Source organism: Talpa europaea (assembly GCF_964194135.1).
Source record: "Talpa europaea genome assembly, chromosome: 1".
Lineage (NCBI taxonomy): Eukaryota > Metazoa > Chordata > Mammalia > Eulipotyphla > Talpidae > Talpa > Talpa europaea.
The window spans coordinates 143782979-143789217 of record NC_140073.1 but is presented as its reverse complement, the minus strand read 5'-3'; positions in this window follow the sequence as shown (position 1 = coordinate 143789217).

Genomic DNA, 6239 nt, shown 5'->3' with positions numbered 1-6239 from the left:
AATATAATGAATAATCTCCAGAAGCATGATAGACAGTAAATTTACATACACATGATTGTCTAAAAACTGTGAAGATATACTAAAGCTTTTCAATATTTATGTAAAATTAAATGTATAAGTTGATGTGAATATATTTTATTTATTTATTTATTTTTTAAAGATTTATTTATTTATTCATATAAGAACTGGGGTATAGGCCAGAGGTGTGGGGGTGGGGGATGAGAAGATTCACCAGAGATAGAGTGGGGAACAGAACAGGCAGACTGACTGAAACACACTGCTGAGGGGAGCAGCGGGCGAGTCAGGAGAGGTCTGCTGCGCCATGTGTGTAGCTCCCTGGCCAGTGATCGAATTCATGTTGCAGCGGCTGCCAACAGCTTCATAGGTTGTGTCTTAAACCCTTGCGCCACCAGGGAGGCCTGACGTGAATATATTTTAAAGCAAGTCACAAATATATGCTCTAAATACTTTCACCTTGTCTTAGCTACACTTTATTCCTTACTAGGTTAATGAAATTCTGAACATTAGGTGAAGCACTAAATCTCAGACTGGAATTTTAGAAAATGAGTCGTTCTTTAAGGATTTCCTGCCCTTCAGTGATATTAATATTTTCACCGCCCCGCTCAACATTACCAAGAGAAGACATATCCCTTCCACAAGTGAATTCTGAAATGATGTCACACTGCTGGGCAGCATTGGCTTTTCACCCACTACAGCTTCACTCTGACTGTGCCAGTGGTACCTTGTGCTGTAGCTGCAGTTATCATTGGTTCTGTTCTGTAATGTGTGTGCTGAATTACACCAAGAGTCTGGAAAAGGATCTGTATTATTTTTCATGGAGCAGTGGTGAAAATTGCCATTTTACTGATGACTTTTTAAAAAAAAGATTTATTTATGTATGCATATAAGTACTGGGGTACAGGCCAGAGGTGTGGGGAGTGAGAGGACTCACCAGACACAGAGTGGGGAATAGAACAGGCAGAATGACTGAAATACACTGCTGAGGGGAGCAGTGGGCGAGATAGGAGAGGTCTGCCATGCCATGTGGGTAGCTCCCTGGCTGGGGATTGAACTCATGCTGCAGTGGCTGTGGATAGCTTCATAGGTTGTGTCTTAACCCCTTGCAACACCAGGGAGGCCCTTTATTGATGACTTTTGGGCATTGTTTTGAATAATCTTCTCATGTGAAAATTTTGTCATCCTTTCTATATATAAAAAAGGTGTGTCTCTGGTTTTGAGGGATCTCCTGTTAGAAATTCAATTCGCTGCAATGTTGGGTCTTCTTCAGATGGCAACTAGGAACTAGAACAGAAACAACTGGGAGAACCCATACTGGTTCACTGGATGCTTCTGGATTTTTTTCTTTAGTCTCTTTGCATTTTCAAATTTTCCCTTTTTCAGAGATGGCTGGGTAACAACACAGAGAGAGGTACTAAGGTGATTTCTTTCATGATCGTTGTGCTCTTTCGGGTAGTTCTTGATGGCTGACATTTTTCTGGATAACCTGTTTCATTAGAAGAAGAAGTACTCAGAGTCAACTATGGACTGGTGAAAATACATCCAATGCCTCTACCAGTAGAAAGATCTTCATCACAACTGGTGACTGCAGAGATAGTTCTTGTCTGGCATAACCACACTTGTCAAAGATTTTCTTTACCCTCTGTGGATCTGTGTTTAATAAATGGATCATATTTGGAGTCGTGAAAGAGTCACAGTTTTCAGATAGAGGGCTGGGGGCTGGGTTGGCTGGCTCGCATCTTAAGAAAATTTGAAACCTCTGTTCATTCTCCCCAAATATGTTGTACTTTTGCTTCTCAGAATAGGTCTGACTATCTTCTCTTGTTCAACTTCCAAACCTTTTCCAAAGTGGTTGTACCATTTCACCCCACCCATCAGCACAGCAGATCAGAATGAGCAGTCCAGGACTTTTTTCACATGCAACTTTCCAAGGATTAGGCGTTACTCTGGGAATGAAATTTTGTTTCGTGGCATGTCTGGAGATAGTTCTGCTGAGAGGAATGGTGGAGTGGCACTGCTGTTTCCTTTCTGTTTTGCTGAGGTTGGAACATTCTGTGAGTCTGTGACTTGTGACCACTGAACCGGGCGGGGTTCTTCCTTGCTGCCTGGTCTCTGATAGTGGATACATTTGCTTTCTCCTCTCCTGTTCTCCCAAACCCGCTCTGCCCTCACCTCCCTTAATTAACTTATCCCTCAGCATTGAGGAGGAAAAAGATATTGTGACTGGAGTTTAGGCTTCTCAGTTATATATGGAGTCACAGCTTCCGGTCTTTCAGCTGCTCCTTCTGGGCCAGGGCACTTACCCTGTTATTTCGTTAGATTTCTTAGACTCAGGGTATAGTGTTTATTTATTTATTTATTTATTTATTTTTTTGTATAGAGGCATGCTTTATTTATTTGTTTGCTGGTCTGTTTGTTTGTTTTGTTTATACAAGCACTGGGTACAGTCAGAAGCGCGGGAGGGTGAGAGAATTCACCAGAGCCAGAGCGGGGAGCAGAGCAGGCAGAAGGACCGAAGTACACTGCTGAGGGGAGCAGCGGGCGGCAGGAGAGGTCTGCGCGCCATGTGGGACCCTCCTCCAGTGGCCGGGGAGCAGCCGGGGATCGAACCTGCGCCGCAGAGGCCGCGGGCAGCTTCGCAACCCAGCGCTCAACCGCTGCGCCACCGGGGAGGCCCTCAGGGTATAGTGTTAAACATACCTCCATGTTGTTGAGTGCACCTGTTATTGACTCCTTCTCATTGTTGAGAACATATTGCTGGATGAATATACCTAGAATTTGCTTCCGTGTTTCTTGCTTTTACTTACTGTGAATGAAGTAATGGAGATTTTTGTGGACACATATTTCCATTTCTCTTCGGTATATTCCTAGGAGTAGGATTTCTGGGTCATAGAGCAGGAGTATGTATAGTTTTATAGGAAACTTCCAGACCTTTACCAAAGTGGTTGCACCATTTCACCTTATCAGCAATAACATGCAAGGGTTCTGGTAGTTCCAGATCCTCACTGATGCTTGATATTCTATGCCTGCTCATTCTGGTAATTGGGTAGCATATTTAATTGTGACTTTAACTCCCATTTTCCTGATGATGAATGAGGTTGAACAAGCTTCTTGAATATATTGGTCATTTGTTTATCTTCTTTTGTGAAGTGTCTGTTTCAATCTTTTTCCTGTCTTGAGGAATGGTTTGTCTTTTTTCTTTTCTTTTATTGTTTTGGAGTTCTTTATATATCCTGGATCCAGATCCTTTGCCAGAGGGATATTTTATAATGGTTTTCTCCCAGATGGTGCCTTCTCATTCCTTTACTTAATGGTATCTTTTTGATGAGCAGAACATTTTGATTTTGACAAAGACTAATTTATCAAAGACATATTTTAATAGTTATTGCATTCTTTGATTTGTCGAAGAAACTTTTTGCTTTTCCCTGAGTCGTGAAGATATTCATCCATGCTTTCCTCTAAAAGCTTTATAGACTGAGCTTTTACGGTCAGGCTTATGACTCATCTCAAAATAATGTTCGCGTGTGGTACAGGGGTCAATGTTCACATTTTCCCCATATCTGGTTATTCCAGCACCATTTTGTTGATAAAATTTTCCTTTACCCATTTGATTACTTTGGCACTTTTGTGGAAAATGAAGTGATGGTGTATGTGTGGATCTCTTTCTAGAATTTCTTTTCTATATAAGTTTTTGCCTAGGGTCAGTATTATCAAATATTCCACAATTAATCATTTAATTAATTTTATGTTTATTGAAGCAATATTTATTTCAATACAGTGTATGTTTAGAGGCATGGACTCATACCTCTACAAATGTAAGTTATTAGAGCACTCACCAACAAAGCACCAATAAACTTCTACCATAGTCCAAATATCCCTACATTTAGAAGAGAATATAGAAACCCAGATTTTTTTTAATGTGAAAAGTTTAATTTTTATAGTTCAAAACAGTTCTGACTTGCACACATAAAGAAACCAACCTCGTGCAGTCAAAGAAATCTTCTCTGTAGGCAGATTGTATCTGTGGCTTTGTGGTGTGGAGAGGTTATCTCAGCAGAAAATTGGATATATGTATAGTCAAGTATAAATCAAGGACTCTAGCTTAAATAAAAGGAAATAGGGGGCCTCCCCGGTGGTGCAGCTGTTGAGCGCTGGGTTGCGAAGCTGCCCGCAGCCTCTGCGGCGCCGGTTTGATCCCCGGCTGCTCCCCAGCCACGGGAGGAGGGTCCCACATGGTGCGCAGACCTCTCCTGCCGCCCGCTGCTCCCCTCAGCAGTGTATTTCTTCGTCAGTCTGCCTGTTCTGTTCCCTGCTCTGGCTCTGGTGAATTCTCTCACCCTCCCGCGCTTCTGACTGTACCCAGTGCTTGTATAAATAAAATAAATAAATCTTTAAAAAAAAAAAAAAAAAAAAAAGGAAATAGGAATGTTTCCAGGGCAAGAAATCAGGTTTCAGTAGTCAATGCAAGCCAATGAGAATTCACTGCCAGGGCAAGATTAAAACCCAGGACCTGAGGTGCCCAGGAGAGGGGGAAGCACATTTGCAGAGCTCTTTGGAATCACATCAAGAAACAACACAGGCATAAAGGGCCGAGTGGGAGACACAGGGAGGCCGGGAGCTCCTGGACTGCAGTGGGGGATTGAGGGTATAAACATGGAGGCAGGAAGGAGACCCGGACAGAGGGAATCCACGGTGGCAGGCCTGGAGCCAGCCTGATTTGGAGGCGAGGGAACCAAGAGAAGTGACCGGTCTCTAAGCCCAGACCCAGAAAGACTTCCTGCTGAAAGCCTCTCTGGGTGGAAATTGAGACAAAACAGTCAGAAAACATGTATTGGAGACATCAGAGCTTAAATGAGCATTTTCAGTGTTACCACATACTTCTTGCCATGTGTTTCAGTTATTGGTTTTTAATGTCTTTAGATTACATTTTATATTTAAAATTTGTGATGGGGCCTCCCTGGTGGCGCAAGAGGTTAAGTCTTAGCACCATGAAGCTATTGTCAGTCCCTGCAGCAGGAGTTTGATCCCCAGGCAGGGAACTGATCTACATGGCACAACAGACCTTTCCTGCCTCTCCAGCTGCTCCCCTCAGCAGTGGATTTCAGTCATTCTGCCTGCTCTGCTCCCCACTCTGTCTCTGGTGAATTCTCTCGCCTCTCCCTCCCTGCCTCTGGCCTACAACTCAGTTCTTGTATGCATAAATAAATAAAATAAAACTTAAAAAATATTTGCAATGGAAACCACTTCTCATGTTTCAAAAATAAAAAATATTACAAGCTGTTAAAGTCTTCCCACCTGCTCCCATCTGCCCACTTCCCATCTCCAACCCCATCCAGCCCCCAGGTAACCATTTGTACAGTTTATTTTTATTGCAATCAAGGATACCACTTGGGTAGCCATGGCTGTCAGATAGAATGTTGGTTATGCTGTTTGGAGTAATGGGTAGACCTTGGTGCCCCAACCAGCCTAATTAAAGAAGGAAGTTTATTAGAACATTCCAGAATATTGCCTAAGAGTACTTTCAGAAAAGGAAGTCTTCTATACCTCTGACATGGCACTTACCGTGCAATGCTCGTATCCCTTATCCCTTCGAAGTTCTTTTGTTGAGGCCTTAACTCCCAAGGTGATTGTATTTCGAGGAGGGGCTTTTGGGGGGGTGAAGCCATGAGGTCAGGCCCCATGATGGGATTAGTGACCCTGTGAGAAGAGGAAGAGGTCAGCTTGGTCTCTCTCTGCACGCAAGGACATGGGGAGAAGGCAGCCTTCTGCAGGCAGGGAGGGAGCCCTCACCAGGATCCCGACCTTGCCAGCACCGTGATGCTGGATTTCTAGCCTCCAGAATTGTGAGAAATTTAGTAGCTGTGTGTGAGCCACCGTGTCTATGGTATTTGGTGATGGCAGCCTGAGCTGTCTGACGCCATGCTGGAGGACCAAAAAGTGAGCCAGGAGAAAACGGAAAACATTCTTGCTTCTCTGAAATATACCTTTTCATTGCTTTGCTGAGGGCATCTACCTGTGCTGGGCTTGAAAGTAGGGTTCACACAGAGCCTGGAAAAGGGGGAGGGCCACAGGGAATGGACTACTACTGAGTGCTGGAATCCTGTGATGACCTGAGAGACATATGACAGCACAGGTGACAATCTTCAGCTGCTCATCTCACAGCCCAGGCATCCTGGCAATTGGTAAATTATCAGCCAGAAGGACTTTAGAGGCAAAAGAAT